The sequence below is a fragment of the Squalius cephalus genome (genome assembly GCF_949319135.1).
Source record: "Squalius cephalus genome assembly, chromosome: 24".
Taxonomy (NCBI): domain Eukaryota; kingdom Metazoa; phylum Chordata; class Actinopteri; order Cypriniformes; family Leuciscidae; genus Squalius; species Squalius cephalus.
Window position 1 is genome coordinate 24325789 of NC_137145.1, and position 21015 is coordinate 24346803.

The window sequence follows — 21015 nt, forward strand, 5'->3', positions numbered from 1 at the left end:
ATTTAAATTTGGTCCTTTTGTTGTATCAAATATTTCCGCCAGTTTAAATGGAATAGCTTTATTGTAATTAGGTTCTGCAGCTTGTGGTGTAGCTAAATAAATGTCAAATAAAAATAGGTTTACTTAGTTTGAATTACTTTATATTACGATTTGCTTTCAAAGAACTTTTAACAACAGTTTTAGTTTCAGTAGAACGTAAGTACTTGGTTTCAAAGTATTACAATAAAACAGTAATTCATTCATCAGCACACTAGCATATCCAGTCAATTCCTGGCACTGACACTTTTTCTAAACAGATTTACATATCACAGATATATCAAAAAATAACGTTATTTAACAATTACGTTCAATTATTTAATTAGCAATTGTTGTGCAAGACGAACCTCACATTGTGCTGCAAAAAAAAAAAAAAAAAAAAAAAAAAAAAAAATTCCAATGGGAATTCTCATTACATTGTCTAGCAGTTACACAGCTGTGGATATCACACGATCATCTAACCAGGTGTCACACACTTAAACAGACATGATTGATGTTTGGTTTAGACATCTGCTCCTAGTTTGTTTGGTAAAATATCAAATTATTACAATATTCCATATACAATATTCTATCTAATCCTGAGACTTTAAGAAATGGACCGGCCCCATAACGTAGCCCTGTGGTACACACCACACACCAGCAAACAGGAGGACGAACGGCACGCCGTCATGCCCAGCTTTGGCAGTATGAGGGGTGGGTAAGTGAACTCTAAGCGCCTGTTCATTAGTTGGCTCGGAGTCGGCAGGAATCGGAGCGCAGCTTCACTTCAATAAGACAAATTTCCACCGCGTTGTCCACACGGCAGCCGAGGAAGCCAGATGGAAAAGAATGATAGGGCCGGGAGTGGCGAGGTTCATCAAAGTCACCTCGCACTTCGCCAGTCATTTTTCAGCCACTGAGGGGCCACGTACCTGGAGCCCACCTGTGAGGTATATTGGACAAATTGAAAGACAACATGTCTCTTTCATATTTCACACACCAGTAGTTTTGGAGGAGAGGGGGGTTGGGGGCAGAAGGGAGGGTGTATGGGGGAGTTGCTCAAGGGGGGGAGATATGGTCTGTGCATTCCAAGATGTTATACATTTACAATGTTTGCCCTCAGCAGGGTCCATCCAACCCCCCCAACAATACCTGCCATTTTAACCAAAGCCTCCATTGGAGGCCCCAAAACAAAGCGCCATAAATATTGCATACAGATCCCAAGTGTTAACACAGCTGTAGGAAACCTGTCAATAGTTTCCTATTTCCTCTTCTATTTCCTAACTGACACAAGGCACAAACAAATTGAACGAAAACAGCAAGCAATTTTTTTTTTTTTTTTCTAGGTCCAGACAAAATCTGGAGCCCTTTTTTGAATTTGATATGTTTATTTTGATTATGATGCTTTGAATAAAAGCCTTATTAAGAAAAGAAAGAAGTAGTTTGTCATATCATTATTGAATTTATTGAAAATAATGATTAAGATGTGTATGTTTACATGTATTCAAGGTGTAAGGGATATATGTTATTACTTTTTACTTGATGGTTATGCCACATGATGCAAAATATGTGTTTTGTAAAAAAGAAAATTACAAAGATTTTAACCTTTTAAACCACATTAAAACAACATGAATACAAGTACATTTCTAGGATCTTGGCACATGTGTTTTAAACTACGTTTTGTGTGTGTGTGTGTGCGTGCGTGCGTGTGTGCGTGTGTGTGTGTGTGTGTGTGCGTGTGTGTGTGTGTGTGTGTGTGTGCGTGTGCGTGTGTGTGTGTGTGTGAACACGTCATTGACCGTACTACAGTATTGGTGTCTGCTTGAAAGCACACGTCTAATCAAATTACCCAAGATATTTAATAAACAATGATACGAAGGATAGAACTTTGTGAGCAGTGGCCATTTTAAGCTTTTTGAGATTAATGCCACTGCGCATTCCGGGTGGATCGTGTTCTTACTGGTTTTGACTTCATCTTCTGGGATTAGCGGCACTGATGGGATTTATTTAGCGTACACTTAGTTTAATACTGTTTATTCATGGCAGACAACAGCGCAGCAAACACTCGGATGACAATTCATTCACCTTCCCTCACAATGAAGTCATGAAGACCCCCTTCAATTGTCAAATGTGCCCATCAATCAGAAGGTTATCGTATTTAACCCACCTGGACAGCTCTGACTCGATCTCTACGGAGAGAAAGTTTTGCGCTGCTATCACTTCCCTGGCATTACCTGAAGGTAGTCAGGTTATCATCAAGCTGTGATGATTCTCAGCGGTGTCAGAGGACCTTTGATTGTAGTCTGCACCTCCGGGTCGCCCCGGGCTTTCTCCAGCCATCATCAAGAGCAAAAGCCACTGAGACAATGGAACATACAGAAGAAAACACACACATACACCCGAGCATCAGCCATCACTCGCTGGCTGTCAACGCGCCGCATGCCGGATATGCTCCATGACACAAAGATATCAGTTACACGTTTCTCCCAGCTTGGCTTTAAACCCACATAGACCACATGGTGAGGGCAGCCTCAGATGTGCTTTACTTTGGAAATGTCACTAATCCATCAAACGATGAGAGTTCATATCCTCACCCCACATTGTCTGAGGATGTTTACATGTAGCGAATATTAGCGGAGCTGCTGGTGAGATCTGTGGCTTTAGTCCAACTTCTGACAAACTATACTTCCATATAGTTTGTTTTGATCATTTGATTTGGAAAATTGCAAATGTCACAGATTAGCCAATATGCTCCATAAGCAAACAAGGATGCAACGTCTCAGTTAAAGGGATAGTTCACCCAAAAATGACAATTCTGTCATCATTTACTCATCCTCATGTCATTCCAAAACAACATGACTTTCTTTCTTCCGTTGAAATCAAACAATGGATGCAACTGGGTATTGGGGCTGTTGAGCTCCCAAAAAAAAGACTAAAAAAGACAAAGAATACAATAAAAGTAGTCCATGGCTCATGGAAAACAGGCCATATGATACAGGACTGGAATTCGAAAAGTCATTATTCTCAAATCCCATTTGTATTTTTGTAAGTCAGTTGGGAAAAGTCCATAGAAAGAGCAGCATGATTGTTCTTCAAAGTATCTCCTTTTGTGGTTCATGAAAGGAAGAATATAATAAGAGTTAAAACAACATAAGTAACAACAAAATGTATTTTTTAAGTCAAGCATTCCTATAAACATCCTATTCCTTTATATATACAATATTCAATTGAAGTTATTACCTCTCAAACAAGTTATATCCAATTTCTAAAACTTTTAAACCGAGTTATATAACTCCATTTTTTAAAAAACAGTTTCATTACTTGGAATAAAATGTATAATCATTTTCATTTAGTTTAACTTCTAAAATAGCTGAAACTAAATAAACTAAAACTACAAACTGAAACGTAATAAAAACTATTCTGACATGTTTTTTTTTTTTAAATAAGCTAATAAAAATAACAAAAAAACTTCAACAAAATTGGTAAAACTGACAAATATATAAATAATTCAAAATATGAACAAAAACTATTATAGCAAATATACTAAAATAATGCTGATAACAATGTCTGAAATTGTAAAAATGACAAGACCGACTTTATCAGCTCAAATAATACACACATTTGAACAGAAGAATTAATTTGAATGCTTTTATAATATTAAGATTCACCTTTCAAAATGGGGCCCATTCACTTCCCTTGTAAGTGCTTCACCGAAGCCTTGATTTTTAAAAATAAAAGGGGACGAGTTGAAGTTTATGGTATCAACATCTCACAAATGCTGTCAATTGAGTATTGAACTCTAAATATTTCTTAATAACCACCAAGAATGATCAAGTGAATGCTCCTATAGAAGACCTTTAAACTTCAATTTAAAAACCTATTTTTATTAAAAAGACAGAAGTTATAGACCAAGTGAAGTTTTTCATCCCTGATTTTAATGTAATTTTTCTGGAAGACGATACAGGCGGGCGGTCTATTCATTGCGTTTATATCTCTGTTTAAACATCAGCCTCTATTGAAGCTGCATTAGCGGATCAATATCTCAGCACTCGAGGAGGAGGTGCTGACATTTGAGGTTAATGACTCTATTCCCCAAAAATCAATTACAGTCATCTCGTTAGCGTCCCAACAATATACCTGCCCCAGATGATAGCGGCTCAGTGAATGAGAACTTATGATTACCTCATACAAGATGGCAGCTTTTTGTCAATACCACTATGGATGTGTTTTGATACAGTTTTTTCATTTTGCAATTACTTTTTTTGTGTGTGTGTGTGTGTGTGTGAGAATATATTCATTCTCCCTTAATAAAAAAGCAGGGTTTGTGCTTTTTTTTGAGAAAAAAATATATAATAAAAATCCCATTTTGAAGCTCACCCAAAAATGACACTCACCCTCATGTCGTTCCAAATTTATATATTTATATATATATGAAAAGAAAAGAAGTAAAAAAAGTAACAAGTAATTATATATATATATATATTGGGGGTGTAACAATATAACGTGTCACAATATACAAAAGTGCAACAATATATATTGTGGATAGTGACAATATATCGTTGATGGTTCAACCAAAAAAATTACGTTTTCAGAGTTTTTGTGTCATTACTACATTAAACTATTATATATAATGTTGAATATAATGGATAATAGTTAAATGGGGGAATATTTGTGTAAAAAAAGTGGCTTACATTATTTTAAATATATCAGTGACAGAGTTCAAGCATATTCACCTAAAATAATTCTGTATTTTCAGCTTCAGAATCATGAATATTTTAAATCTGGTGTCACCATTGTCCTGTAAAAAAAAAAAAAAGTTTTTTTTTTCTTTGCTTTGTGTTCTATGGGGAAAAAAACAACAACACAATGTAGTTTTAAATAATGACAAAATGTTCACTTTTGGTTTAAGTATCTCTTTAATGCCTCGCTTCTGATTTCACATACACAGATAGTCTTACTACCTTTTTTCTATTGTCTTTTACACACACACACACACACACACACACACAACAAAAACACCAAAACAAAATCCATTATTGTCTGCCAATGCCACCTGAAGGCATATGTGACATGTACAAACTGTTGCCGGAGGGCGACGGCGGGCGCTGAGATTTTTTTCCTCTTTTTTTCCCCCTGCGCCGTGAAGGTTGAGTTGAGTCATTTTGCACCCAATTACACCGCAGTAAATTTGTCGGATGGTTCTTGTCGCGCTGTATTGATCCGCCGTGTCACCTTGAACTTGTTTATTGACACATCGAAAGTGGGCCTCTCGATTTAGTGCCGCTCAATTATGACATTCATATGATGTCACGCCGCTCCTCGCCCGTCGCTGTACATTTCGCTTGTCTTTTCGCCCCCCCTCTTCCCCATTTTCCTGTCCTCTCTCGCTCTCTCCATCACCTGCCACGCGCCTGCCATCTTCTCCTGACCTTTCCCTCAGACAGATGGCACTGGAGAAACCGCGCTATTAGCACACATGTCATATTATTCCTCCAAACTGATCCCCTGCTCTTTTTTAGTAAGTGAGAGGTACTTGTTCAACAAATGGATTTTCAATTTGCCGGTTGTGGGCACTTTTTTTTTTCTTTCTTGGGGTCGATGTAAAAAATCACTCTGAAAGAGACAAACAGAGGCCGTGACGGAGTGGAAAAGTTCTTGTCCTTTTTTTTTTCTCCCTCCGCGATCAAGGTTTATATCACTGGCGGAGAGAGCCAGAAGAAAGTTTATCACCTTCAGAATTTAATTTAGCTGAAGGCCACATTTTGTATTGGAGAAAACATTATGAAGCCATGCTGTGTAGCCTGTCTTGCTGCAAGTTACTAACAATTGAATGTAGTTAAAATACAGTAGCCTAAATAAAAATAAAATAAAATAAAAGGGACCTATTATGCAAAATTCACTTTCATATTGTTTTTGAACATATTTACAGTGAGGAAAATAAGTATTTGAACACCCTGCTATTTTGCAAGTTCTCCCACTTGGAAATCATGGAGGGGTCTGAAATTGTCATCGTAGGTGCATGTCCACTGTGAGAGACATAATCTAAATAAAAAAAATCCAGAAATCACAATGTATGATTTTTTAACTATTTATTTGTATGATACAGCTGCAAATAAGTATTTGAACACCTGTCTATCAGCTAGAATTCTGACCCTCAAAGACCTGTTAGTCTGCCTTTAAAATGTCCACCTCCACTCCATTTATTATCCTAAATTAGATGCACCTGTTTGAGGTTGTTAGCTGCATAAAGACACCTGTCCACCCCATACAATCAGTAAGAATCCAACTACTAACATGGCCAAGACCAAAGAGCTGTCCAAAGACACTAGAGACAAAATTGTACACCTCTACAAGGCTGGAAAGGGCTACGGGGAAATTGCCAAGCAGCTTGGTGAAAAAAGGTCCACTGTTGGAGCAATCATTAGAAAATGGAAGAAGCTAAACATGACTGTCAATCTCCCTCGGACTGGGGCTCCATGCAAGATCTCACCTCGTGGGGTCTCAATGATCCTAAGAAAGGTGAGAAATCAGCCCAGAACTACACGGGAGGAGCTGGTCAATGACCTGAAAAGAGCTGGGACCACCGTTTCCAAGGTTACTGTTGATAATACACTAAGACGTCATGGTTTGAAATCATACATGGCACGGAAGGTTCCCCTGCTTAAACCAGCACATGTCAAGGCCCGTCTTAAGTTTGCCAATGACCATTTGGATGATCCAGAGGAGTCATGGGAGAAAGTCATGTGGTCAGATGAGACCAAAATATAACTTTTTGGTCATAATTCCACTAAACGTGTTTGGAGGAAGAAGAATGATGAGTACCATCCCAAGAACACCATCCCTACTGTGAAGCATGGGGGTGTAGCATCATGCTTTGGGGGTGTTTTTCTGCACATGGGACAGGGTGACTGCACTGTATTAAGGAGAGGATGACCGGGGCCATGTATTGCAAGATTTTGGGGAACAACCTCCTTCCCTCAGTTAGAGCATTGAAGATGGGTCGAGGCTGGGTCTTCCAACATGACAATGACCCGAAGCACACAGCCAGGATAACCAAGGAGTGGCTCTGTAAGAAGCATATCAAGGTTCTGGCGTGGCCTAGCCAGTCTCCAGACCTAAACCCAATAGAGAATCTTTGGAGGGAGCTCAAACTCCGTGTTTCTCAGCGACAGCCCAGAAACCTGACTGATCTAGAGAAGATCTGTGTGGAGGAGAGGGCCAAAATCCCTCCTGCAGTGTGTGCAAACCTGGTGAAAAACTACAGGAAACGTTTGACCTCTGTAATTGCAAACAAAGGCTACTGTACCAAATATTAACATTGATTTTCTCAGGTGTTCAAATACTTATTTGCAGCTGTATCATACAAATAAATAGTTAAAAAATCATACATTGTGATTTCTGGATTTTTTTTTTTAGATTATGTCTCTCACAGTGGACATGCACCTACGATGACAATTTCAGACCCCTTCATGATTTCTAAGTGGGAGAACTTGCAAAATAGCAGGGTGTTCAAATACTTATTTTCCTCACTATATGTCTGCAGTGTGTGTGTACAAAACCACCCTATTGCGGTAAAGATCCATCCATGATATCGCATTGGAAACAGGCCCCGCCCACAACTACCATATTAGCATAGACTCCGCCCACAACTGCCATATTAGCATTGGCCCGCCCACAATTGCCCTATTAGCATAGACTCCGCCCTCAGTGATCTGTACACAGTCCGCCATGTTTATCTCCTCGCCAGAGCATTTCACAGCAGCATTCACCGAAGAAATATATTCTTATTAAAGCTACTGAAGTTATTCAGTCAAGAGCAGTGAGTGATTTTTCTGTTTTTATTTTGTTGTTTAATTCATATTAACAGCATATTTAGCAGTAGGTACTGTATATTACACTGCTTTCACTTTAGATTTAATATACACTAATTGCAATTTCTTTCCCTGCTATTTACATTCACAAACATAACCAACTGAGTTTATGTGAACTTTGTGTGTTTTTGACATAACCTTGTGTGTATTAATACCCACAGGACACTCAGTCTGACAGCCAGCTTTCTGTGCGCGAGCTTCAGTGTGTGCGCTCAGAAAACCATATTTCAGAAGTTCAGACTGATATGACTTTAAAACACATGCAGATAATAAACTTTCATGATGATGAAGAACTGCAATGTCACATTAAAGTGACCGCGATAGAGAAACAGATGTTTGGGTTTTTGACAGAGTATCAGAAGCACGAGCTGTAAAGGCTCCGCCCTCTTCTGGAAAGGGGGGCGGGGAGCAGCAGCTCATTTGCATTTAAAGATACATGCACAAAAACAGAATATAAATAAATAAATAACATGGTATAATAAATTATCCATGAGGTAATTTGAGCTGAAACTTCACAGGCACATTCTGGGAACACCTGAGACTTATGTTACATCTTGTAAAAAGGGGCATTGTCTCTTTAAATACTGAATGTGTGTGTATATGTTTAAATTATAGCCTACATAATTATTTTAATCTTTTTTAAAGAAATGAATACTCTTATTCAGTAAGGACACAGTAAATGTATGTAGCCTGTAAAATATGTATACATTTATTTAAGTGACAGTAAAGATATTTATAAGGAAACAATAGATTTATATTTCAAATAAATTGTGTTCTTTTAAATGTTCTATTCATCAAGGAATCCTGATTAAAAATGTATCATGGTTTCCACAGAAATATGAAGCAACACAATACTTTTCAGTATTGATTATAATCATAAATGTTTCTTGAGCATCAACTCATCATATTAGAATGATTTCTGAAGGATCATGTGAGACTGAAGACTGGAGTAATGATGCCGAAGATTCAGGTTTGATCATAGGAATAAATTACATTTTAAAGTATATTACAATAAAAAAGAGACATTTTAAAATATAATAATATTTTACAATATCACAGTTTTACTGTATTTTTGATGGTGAGCAGAAGAGACTTCTGTCAAAAACATCTTAAAAAATCGTACCGACCCCAAACTTTTGAACAGGAGTTTCATATAATCATATTATATATAATTTTATACCTTATGACTTAACCCTTAACTTCAACAGATTCATTTAAATGCCACAACACAAGTAGAATATACTGTAATTTAAATATGAGTCAGAATTAGTGATAACAGAAGCATTTAAGTAAATACTCTTTAGTTTTTTTAATAAAAAAAAAAAAAAAGGATTGTATTATGTTATTTACACCTAAGATCGACAACAAAACAGACTAAGGGAAGTGGGAGAAAATAATCAAAAGTACATTTTATTTGTATTTGATTCTTATAAGCATCCATAAATTGATACTGGCTATGTAATATAAAACATCTGGGTTGAATTTCCAGCCCAAATAACTATATCTGCATATATACAAGATATACAATGATTTAAAAAAATAAAAGTCAAATCTATAGCCCTCGTGAGACAGTGCAATATACAGGTTTTTAAGATATAAAATGGTTTAAAAACATAAATGTATAGCTCTTGTGAGAGAGTGCACCTCGCCCCCTGTGAGGTCATTGAGTGTCCGGGCTCCTGCAGGACCTGTAAGTGTTCTGCGTCCCCTACAGCACTCAGGAGTGACCACAGAGGACACCGGCCCGTTTACTGCACCAGCACAGATGCTGGATCCATTTGCTCCAGCTCGGGGTCAGAGATCACCTGTGAATTTTTGATTTCACTCCATCCATCAGCTTTATGGCAGTGATGTGCCAGTGTATGCAGACAGGACAGGGACCGCAGGGGCCCGTCTGACCAACCTTCCATCGGACTCTGCTGATCAGTAAACCAATCAGTGAACAACCGACATATATCTATTTATTTCATATGTTTTATATTATATGTAATATTACTGTTCAAAAGTTTGCAGTACGTAAAAAAAAAAAAAAAATTGTGGAATTTTTTTTACAATGTAAAAATGCACAACATTTTGTTTTAGGGATATAGAGTGGAGTTAGGAGGCAGAATACACAGTTTGTAGAGAAAAAAAAAAAACTATGTCTATGGAAAGGCCCTATAAAATATGTTGTCACATTCAATTTTTGTATAAATTCCCTCATCGGCCACTTTATTAGGTCCACCTGTTCAACCCCAGACAGTAACACATAGTGTCGGCCCAGATCCGGCTCACATCTGGTACACATGGATTCCACACTGCCCAGATGTGGGCCGGATCTGGGCCGACACTATGTGTTGCTGTCTGGGACTGCTCGTTAACGCAAACATCTAATCAGGCATGGTCAAAATCATCAGCTGAAGTTCAAACTGAGCATCAGAATGTGGAAGAAAGGTGATTTAAAGGCACACTATGTATCTTTTCGCCACTAGAGGTCGTTTATTCAAAACAAAGGCGTAGCTTGATGATGCCTTGATTTCATGGAGTCATGGGAGTTGTTATCTTTACCACTACAGCCGGTGGAGAATTTGACGGGAATCAGCAGAAATCATATTCATGGATGACCGGTAATATATTAAAGATGTATTAACGTTACGAGCGCAACGAGCCGCTGGAGCGATTGCTAATGAGAGAAAAGCACGACACACGGCTAGAGAGCAGTGGAGCTTTTATTACGCCGCTTCCGCTTCTTCTGGTCATGCGCATGTGGGGTATTAGATCATATTAGATACATTTGAGTGTGATGAAAGTTGTTATAATGCTACTCTACTATAAGATGACACTTATTGCACACTGCAGTGAGCTAGATCGATATTAGGCTTACCTTACTTATTGTTGCTGACCATGTCCATCCCTTTAACTTCCAGCAGGATAACACGCATGTCACAAAGCTCAAATCATCTCAGACTGGCTTCTTGAACATGTCAGTGAGTCCACTAAACTCAAACGGCCTCCACATTCCCCCGATCTCAATCCAATAGAGCACATTTGGGATGTGGTGGAACGGGAGATTCACATCATGGATGTGCAGCAGCAACTGCGTGATGCTCTCATGACAATATGGACCAAAATCTCTGAGGAATGTTTCCAGCAGCTTGTTGAATCTATGCCATGAAGAAATAAAGTAGTTCTGAAGTCAAAAGGGGTCCAAACCAGTAACCTTACACACACTGACTTTCATTTATAAAAATTACCAAAAATAGGTCTGCATTATCATGTCAACGACTCATGTACCAATTTATTTCGATAGTCCACTTCCACTAACTATACGTAAATGTGCAACTACATGTCAACTAACTGTTATTAGAGTATTAGTAGACTGTCTGCTTAATATCTGATAACTCTTTATTGTGACTCCTCAACAGACATTATACTGACTATAAGTAACTTGGCAACTACAAGTCAACTTGTTCTACTAACCCAAACACCTAACCCTAACCTAACAGTCTACTAATACTCTAATGAGAGTTAGTTGACATGTTGCAAAGTTACTTATAGTTAGTAGAATGTCTATATGTTAGTATAAAGTGGACTATCGAAATAAAGTGGAACCGAAACGACTGTTTTTTTTTCAATAATTATTCAGTTTAATACAATAAGGTTTGTTAATGCACACTAAATAACGAGCACCAATATAATGAAATATTCTTCAAATTGAATGAATGTGTACATCTGAATAAAATGCTTTCGCACAATTAGTATTTGAACCTCTCTCATTTTGCTACAGTTTTCAAACACAACGGCTTGTGTGTCATTACCAGCGCTGCTTCACGCTAAATTCATAAGTGTAACTACAGCAGGCCTCAAGGGACACAAAACACTCCTGCCTCCTTCCTGTCACTTCCTCGGCTTGTCACCCACTTAAATAATGACAATTTAATTTCCCATCTAATTGGACCTGTAAGTTATTTAAATGAAGCTCTCGGTGTGTGAAAAGAGGGAGGCAGAGACAGAACATTAACAGCTTAGTGTACTCTCCGATTTTAATGAGAGAGGTCAAAGCAATGAGACGATGTTAAACAAACATCACTTCTCCTTCTGTTTAAATGCGAGTGAAAGGAGGAGTACAGGCCCCCCCTCCGACAGGACTTTATCTTCTCTCGTCCTTTCTTTAAATAACATTTAATCATCTCATCCACCCTTCATATCCCTAATGGAGCTCTGCGGTACTTGTTTGACATCTGTTAAACCTCAGCGTTTGCCTTGCCAGTGCTCTCCTTGATTAAAAACAACCACTCACTTTTATTTCATTTGTTTCATTCACTTAAATCTTCAAGTAAACGTTACAGTCTGTTTTAATACGGGGCGATGGTAAGTAAAAATAACCCTGCCTAATATCTTAAGATTAAATACATCTTTTCGGGGAACTAAGCTTCCCTAAGCTCGCGTCCCTCTCTGTCCCATCTGATTGTGGGATTTTTCTGAAGAGAGTGAGTAGAGAGAGCACATGGGCATTACTTTAAATGATGATTTAAATACATTTGGTTATTGGATGGCATGGATTCGGTGAACTGCGTACACTTACAGTTTTGGGGTTTAAGGAGAATTTCATCACGAAATGGACAGCAATTGAAAGAAAAGTGCAGAGGGCATAAATACAGGGGCATATGAGAGTAAATCAAAGGTAAAGATTGGGGGGGAAAAGACTTTGTTGAATGAGAGCTGCTTAGTTTTAATTTTATTTATGGTGGAGGAGGGGTTTGGCAGAGGGATTTAAGTTTGCCACATTTTTGAAATACATTCACTGTAAACCCGAATAAGTTGGCAAAACACAATACATTTAAGGCAATCAGCTGCCTCAAAATATTTAAGTTAAGAAATTAAAAGTTTAAGTAAGCAGAACTTGCAGATTTTCATTTTGTTCACATTTTATTTGTTCTTAACGTGAAACGTTTAGAGTACATTAATCCATACATTTAACTTAAAATTTTCATGTAACCTCAATGTGAACATTTTTGTTATTATAAACTTAGCTGGTTATAACAAACTAGTTCAATAAATGTTAACATGCTAACAATAGCATGGTTTAGCACTTGCTGTATTAATGCAGCAATATGGCATGCTCTCAAACCCCGCATGCACCACTTGTCATCATGGCGGTAACTCCTAAAATCAACATTAACACAAATGCATCTAAATTAGCATAACAAAACATTAATCACTACTAAATCTTCCAAAAAAAAAAAAAAAAAAACCAAAAAAAAAACATATTACACTTAATTTCAGCATTTACTCTCCCTTTCGAGTGCCATGGGCAAAGCATGCTGGGAAATAGAAATTGCAGCCCAGTTTCAGTTGAACTTAAATTTGTCTAAATTAAAAGAAATAATTTCATAAAACAATGAAACAGTTCAGTTTATTTAAAATATATCAGTTCTGTAAACTTGAAAGAAAAAGAAAGTGCTAAATACTCATAAAAGTTAATTTAACTGAACTAATTAGTTTAATTTAAGTTTGTCCTGCTCAAACCAATTAATTATTTTGAGCGTTAGGGTTTACAGTGTTGAATACGTGAAATACATTTACACACTGATGAGCCAAAACATTATGACCAGTCACAGTTGAAGTGAATATCATTGGTCCTCTCCTAAAAAGGCAGCGTATTAAGGTCTGGGCAGATTAGATAGTGAACAAACAATCAGTTCTCGTAATCAACATATATAATTGGGCAGGAATAAAGATCTGAGCGACTTTGATAAGGGCCAAATTGTTGCGCACCAAAGGCTCATCGATGCACAAGGGTTATCCTTATCAAGGGTTAAGGGTTATAACAGTATAGGGTTACTGTGGCACAAGTCACACAAAATTTAAATGGTTATGGGAGGATTGTGTCACAACACACAGTGTATCTATGATGACCCTGTTCACCGTCGAAAGAGCCTACAGTGGGCTCGCGAGCGCCTGAACTGGACCTCGCAGCAGTGGAAGAAGATCGCCTGGTCCCGTTTTCTTTTACATCACGTGGACGACCGTGTACGTGACGCCGTTTACCTGAGGAAGTGATGCACCAGGATCTCTGTGGGACGACGAGCCGCTGGAAGGAGTGTGATGATCTGGACAATGACCTGCTGGGAATCCCTGGGTCCGGCTGTTCGTGGACGTCAGTTTGACGGGCCACTGACCTAAACACTGTGTCAGACCAGGTCCAACCCTTCATGACATCGGGGTTCCCTGGTGGAAGTGGCTCTTTCAGCAGGATAATGCGTCCTGACACACTGCACACATTTTTCAGGAATGGTTTGAGGAACATGATGAAGAGTTCAAGGTGTTGCCCTGGCCTCCAAATTGAGCATCTGCGGGATGTGCTGGACCAGCAAGTTCGATCCACAACCTACCTCCACCTCAACCTACGGGACTTGAAGGATCTGCTGCTAACGTCTTGGTGTCAGAGACCAAAGGACACATTCAGGGGTCTCACAGAGCCCATGCCTCGGGGAGTCGACACCGCTTTGGCAGCACGCACAGGATCAGGTGGGAAGAACGTTTCGGCTCAACTGTGTTTGTTCTTGTTTTAATTAGAAGCCACTTCATTTTGATCAATTTCACAGAAAACAAGACTTCATATTTTATGCATCTTGGTTTAAGAATCTTTAGACATTTTGACGTCTGGAAAACACAAATACTGAGCAAGAACATCTCTGTTTCGAATGAGATTCAGGCTGAAGGAAATGGAGATTCACGTCTGTACAGTAGAGGGCGCAGCTCGAACAAACCTTTCAGCGCTGCTGCCGTTCTGGATCACAGAAGAGCAGGACGCAGGGGAAGTTCACGAGTTCACACTTACAATTAATCAGAGAGAGTAAAGTAGTATGTGTATTTGGCGTGCTGTCCGAGGAGAGGGCTCCGAGCTCGAACCCAGAGTACCCCCCCCCCCCATATTTCTGGTTAGGAAAGTAACCAGGCGAGTGTGAGGAGACGGGGTGGTGGAGGCATCCTGAAAACTGTCGAGGAACATGGGTCCACTCATTTTGTCATTTTTGCTTATTTGTATGGTTGAATTGAATCGTCGAAGGTCAGCAGCAAAGACACATTAATAAAGTGAGATTAAATACATAAAGTATATTTGTGTTATTTAGCATAACATTGCAGGTTTGTGTAATATTCTGAGTTTTCACCATTTTTTATTCATTTTGAGGAACACGGAATCTTTTTTTGTCCAAGTGAGTAAATGCTCCCATTTAGCCGTTCACACAACACCATTTTCACTCAACAGAAAACTTTGCATAGGTTTTGGCTGTTCATTAACATGACAATGGCGTTTTGGGGGCTTGAAAATGAAAGCTTTTGAAAATGGGTTCAGTCTATAGTGTCTCTTAACAAAGTGACATCACCAACTACTGGCCTGGCATGAATAATACAGTGTTTTAAAAACTCTTCTGTTTCTAGTATTTCATTGTTTGTTTCTCTCAACATGTGGACAGGAGAGCTGTTAGTCAATACATTTGAAAACAAACTTGCGTTAGTTATTTGAAAAAGTAACTTGTAAATTTACTAGTTACTTAGTTACTTGGAAAAGTAATCTGATCATGTAACTCATGTTACTTGTAATGCGTTACTCTCAACACTGGTAGTGGTTGGGAAGCAGAGCGATGCAAGCTACTTTTTTTATAAAATGAATTAAAAAGTAATGGATATTTGTTAGAAGATGTATTTCAAACTCTAAAGTGTTGCTGAAACAACTCATTCTGTTTCTCTCTAGACATTTACATTTAGAGAGCGTTATTGTTCCTTTCAATTTATTCCCTAAACTTTCTTTACTTGGTCTTAAAAAGTCTTAAATTTACTTATATTTAGCAAGAAACGTGTCATTTATTATTACACGAATATCTTAACCTTGGCCGCTGCACTCCTGAGGTTCCACATGTTCTTCTGTTTTCACATATTTTCACTTTTTGTAATTGTTTTGTGCTAAATCTATTGGGATTAGAGGAAAACATCAAAATATAATCATGCAGTTTACCCAAATGATTTTTGGGATGTGATTGCTTTGTTCCATTTGGTTTACACTGCTAATTTACTGATATATTATTTTTCATATAGCACTGTTCAAGTAAAGAGGTGATTATTTGACATTTCAACACTAGATGTTGAATCGCTCGCCATTAGTGTTTTCACGGTGTCAGAGATACATCTGACCTGTGTTTGCTGATATGAAGCGTAATAGTTCTGTAATTGAGCAGGGGAATTTAATTTTACTTATGCCCAATTATCCACTGAATCTGCTGTCTGCTAAATGAGATTATTGCAGTAGCATAAGTCTCTCCCATTGGGTTCCATTAACTTTGATTACTGCAAATTATTTACTTACAGCTCTGGTCCATATTGCGCTGATGTGCCATAGAAAACTCATTTAGTACTTCATATACTCACACTCAATACAGTGATGCTGTTACACAATACAGTAAGTTAGTGGACACACACACACACATCATTTACAACGGGAGGGGTTGATTGAGTGATCTGGAAGATTAAAAATACTGTGTAACTGTGTATACACATGTATTGTGGACTGTTGTACAGGACATTTATAGGGGTCGAAAACCCAAAAATACATATGGTTATAACATATGTTTGAGACAAATGCCATATACTCTGTGCAAGTACGTATGTAGATGTGAATGATTGGCCAATGCATAGAACGTTTGCAGTCCCAATGTATTTAACCTCAAACCACAGTCCTTATGAAGTTTCCTTTAAATGTCATTGAACCAGATGTGTTATTATTCAGTGGCCTGTTACACAAAGCTATAACAAACTGTGAGTTTCAGGTTTAGAGTTGACAAAACCAAGCAGATTCAGCTCTGTTCAGATCGGGTTCAGCAGGTTCACAACGCTTGCTATGAACATCGTCTTTCAACTTAAGTTTGATCCAGAGTTTTTGATTACAGCGAACAGCCAATCACAAGAAACATGAACACTGTAATAAAAAAGTTGCTGCCTTACATTTTTTTTAAGTACAACCAACTTGGATGTCTAAGTCATTTCAACATAAATTACTCTAAACTGACTTCAAATGAGTTAAATCTTGTATAAGTTATTAAATAAAGTTGAAAATTGCTTAACTTATTTTGATGAGTTGATGAGCAATATAAAAACAAATGTTGTCATATCTTATTGATCATATAGTTTGTTTTTGTTTTTCTACAGTGAAGAGCTTCAGGTGAATCTGCACAGATTTCATTGTTATGAAAAATATCATGAATTTAAACATTTCCAAGTCAGGAAAGCAGCTGATGCCATGAGAATTTAAGAAGACAGCTGAAAGAAAATATCCGACTATCAATGCAATTTAATCAACTGAATTTATTTAATTCATAATTTATTTAGGTACAAAAAGACCTTAAACGAAAACACATAAGCTTAGCAATTTTTAAAAAAGAGTAATGTATTCTAAAGCTTGTATTTATATGTATATATAATTTATATTCATTGAAATTAAATGTTGATTTAATTGTGAAAATACAGTTTCAAATATCAATGCATATGTATATATATGAATATGACATGACAAAATAGTGATTACATTTAAATTAGACATTTTCCTCAAAAGACAAAGCATTATAAAAAGACAAAAGTCTACTTTAAAACCATTTACTTATTTTTTTTTTTAATATTTTTTAATTTAAGCTTTAAAGTCTCCATGAAATCAAAATGGTCAATTCTTTTTTTTGAAATATTACAGTATTTATTATTTAAAAAAAAAAAATCTGTGCACATGATTATTATTATTTTTTTCATAATCTTTAATGAAAATAACTTCCCCTTCCTCTTGCAGCATCTCTCCTCTTCTCTGATGATGTCTTTACTGGCACGAGGGTGGGACAATAACCTGTCAATCATATGAGATCGACCAATAGCAAACCACAACCTTCCAATCAATTCCCCACGGACAAAATCAAGTCCCGACCTACATTTGTTCTCGTTCCAGAAGCCGTTTCACACTGATATACGTCAGAATATAGGGAAGAAAAGAGTTTCGCAACTCAGAACTTCACAACCTCAGTTTCATGCCGAATTTAAAACATTTTAAATTTAAAGTATTTAAAGATGAACAAACTCGATCTCTAAAAATGAATAAAAGTTGTCATTATAACTCTGTGGCCTGCAGATGTAAACCCTCTGTTTCACCTGGCATTCCTACACATTCCATCAGGACACCGTCCAATCCACGGAAAGACACACAGAGAGCGAGAGAGAGAGATCAAGCCAGCCAGCAGTGGACAGGAGCCCAGCTGTTTGAAGCCCAGTGTCGCTCACTTTAATGACAAATGCAAAGTGGAGAGGAAAACCTCTAAGGCCTAATTTCGTGACATTGTCCCTCTCCTAATTGAGAACATTTCTCTCGTTCTCTCTCGTTCTCCGTGTGCCAGCTTCCTCGCGCTTGCAGCGGAAAAAGAGCAGGCCTAATTTCATTCGGGTTTGTCTTAGGACAACCCTTTTAGATGTTTAATTCAATCCCAATTTCGTGTAATCAGGCGAAAGGCTTCCCCCGAGGTAGAGCCACGCTACCAGGACCCGCCGCCCACAATTTGCAAATGTAATTGGTCCACGTATCTCTCTCTTTCTCCACCCCGTGGTTCCACCACAGGCATTATTAACTAATATCACTTTTGAATGTTTTTCATCTATTTTATCACACGGCTTTTCAATTGGTACCTGCGCTCACATATCCAGACTCATCTCGCGGCCCGACGGATGAGCGCAGGAGGGGAAGCAGCAAACGTTGGGAACATCATCCCGCGTTTACCTCAAGGCAGCTGCGTTGTTATTGTAATATTCATATTTCTGTGGATTTACAGCCGCTGGATATTGAGTACAAAATCCATTATCATTTGTATATTTTAATTATGCAAATGAGGCTGCTCAGCTGGCTGGCTGATCCTGCAGGGAAGCCTAACTTCATTTCGGGTGATTACAATTTATCCAGTCGAGTCACTTTAATTGTAACAAGCTAATTACCTTGTTTCATTTAGTTTTAACAATGCCAAAAGAAAAGCGTACGGTGATAGCGCTCTCTCACCGGGGGCCCTGACAAATCAGGCCCAATAACAAGAGCCAAAGAAAGAATGAAATTGGGAAAAGATGAGAGAGATCGAAACAATCTCTTCTCCATGGCTCGTCCTGATCCTGAAACACTCTCGCTGCTTCAGACCGGGGCTAGTTGTCACACGTGAAAAGTGAAAAGTGTGAGTATTTCTCAAGGTTGGTTTAGTTTTGAAACTGGTTTAAACTGATTTGGCTGGGATATTTTAGGCCCATGTAAAATTAAACATGATGATTTGCTCTCTTTAAGACTGGTCATAGCGTTAAGCCGTTGAAAAGTAAGACTGCTAGTTGGCAGACTAGTTAATACTAAAAAGACTGTGTTTATGCAACTGGCCGCAAATTATACATTTCTAAATCACAAATAAAACAGGTAACACTTTATTTTACATTCTGAACACTTTTGAACATTCTGTTGACTATAAGTAACTTTGCAACTACATGTCAACTATCTCTCATTAGAGTATTAGTAGAGTATTAGTAGACTGGTAGGGTTAGGGTTAGTAGAATAAGTTGACATGTAGTTTCAAAGTTACTTATAGTCAGTAGACTGTCTGCTTAATATCTGCTAACTCTTTATTGTGATGGTCCTCAACAGACAGTCTACTGACTATAAGTAACTTTGAAACTACATGTCAACTTATTCTACTAACCCTACCAGTCTACTAATACTCTACTAATACTCTAATGAGAGTTAGTAGACATGTAGGTGCAATATATGCAACTTATAGTCAACAGAATATGTTAAAGGGACCATTAAATAAAGTTAAACCAAAAAACTTGTTCATATCAGCTATCAGTCCTCCTATTTCATTAAAGAAATAGGAGGGCATAACAAATGCTAAGAAATGTGTTTTTTTTTATCATTTAACTTTTTACTAAACATTTATACATAATAAGATCAGCAATATTTGTGTCCCCACTTTATTTCATGATTAATTGTAGATTGTGCCACAATGCTGAATTATTGTATTTATTTAATTTTATCGCATGCATCACTGTATCTGCTCAACAGATGGACAGAAACGCTGACACTAAAAGGGTTGGTCTTCTAATCATGTCAGTCACTCTAACAACCACCGCGGTGGCTCTATTGATCAAGGACACACTGTAACTGATGTCTAATGTGTTGAATTCTCTATTGGGATCCATTTTACAGCTCTTATGTCATAGACGACTCAGACGGAGCCCGATTGAGAAGCCCCAGATCGCTGTGTAGTTCTGTAATCTTCACAGTGTTTTAAATACAGTCTGTAAAGTGCGGTTTGTTTCTAATATGACTCAGACTTGAACGGATGGCCGCTGTCCTTGGTGCTGAACACAACCAAACCCTCAGAAACCTTCATCACAAAGCCAGAGAAAAGCTATAACTCCATTAAAATGAAAATCAGTTTCTTTAAGCATTTAGAGAAGCATTACCGTATCCAGTCAGTGTTGAGTTGATGCGAATTATCACTGTCCTGTAAAGACCCACAAGGACATTCATAAGTGAAAAACGTATTTACCTCAGAACTTTTAAACTATGCATTTAAAAGTAATTCTGCTGAATGTTAAGACAGATTGTCGCGCTGAAAACCAAAGCGCTTTAACCTATTTAAGAAGTCTGACCCCTGTCATTCCCTATCAGAGTGAAAGCATTTTTATTAACAGTTTATGGAAAAATCTTCATGATTACAACTTTCTGACCAATCAGAGCGCATGACACTAGATTACCACGGCAACATCTGGAGGGCCACTAATGTGCCGCATATGTTTTTTCATGTAAACATGTTTTTTTCCCCCTTTCTCCAACACACTTTCACTTAAGAATGATAAACTGAGCTTTTACACTCTTTAGCAGGAGTTCAGTAATCCGTATGGATAAATCACTGGGGTCAGCCGCTAACAAAAGTACTAGTGATGACATTAAAATGACCAGAAGCACTTAAAAAAGTAAAGCAGCTGTCAATTTAGCAGTTCCTCTCTGTGCATGGCAACAAACATGTTCTTTGAGATGGACAAAAACAACAACATATTTACAGAGAGGCAAAGACGACTTCTTCAACCC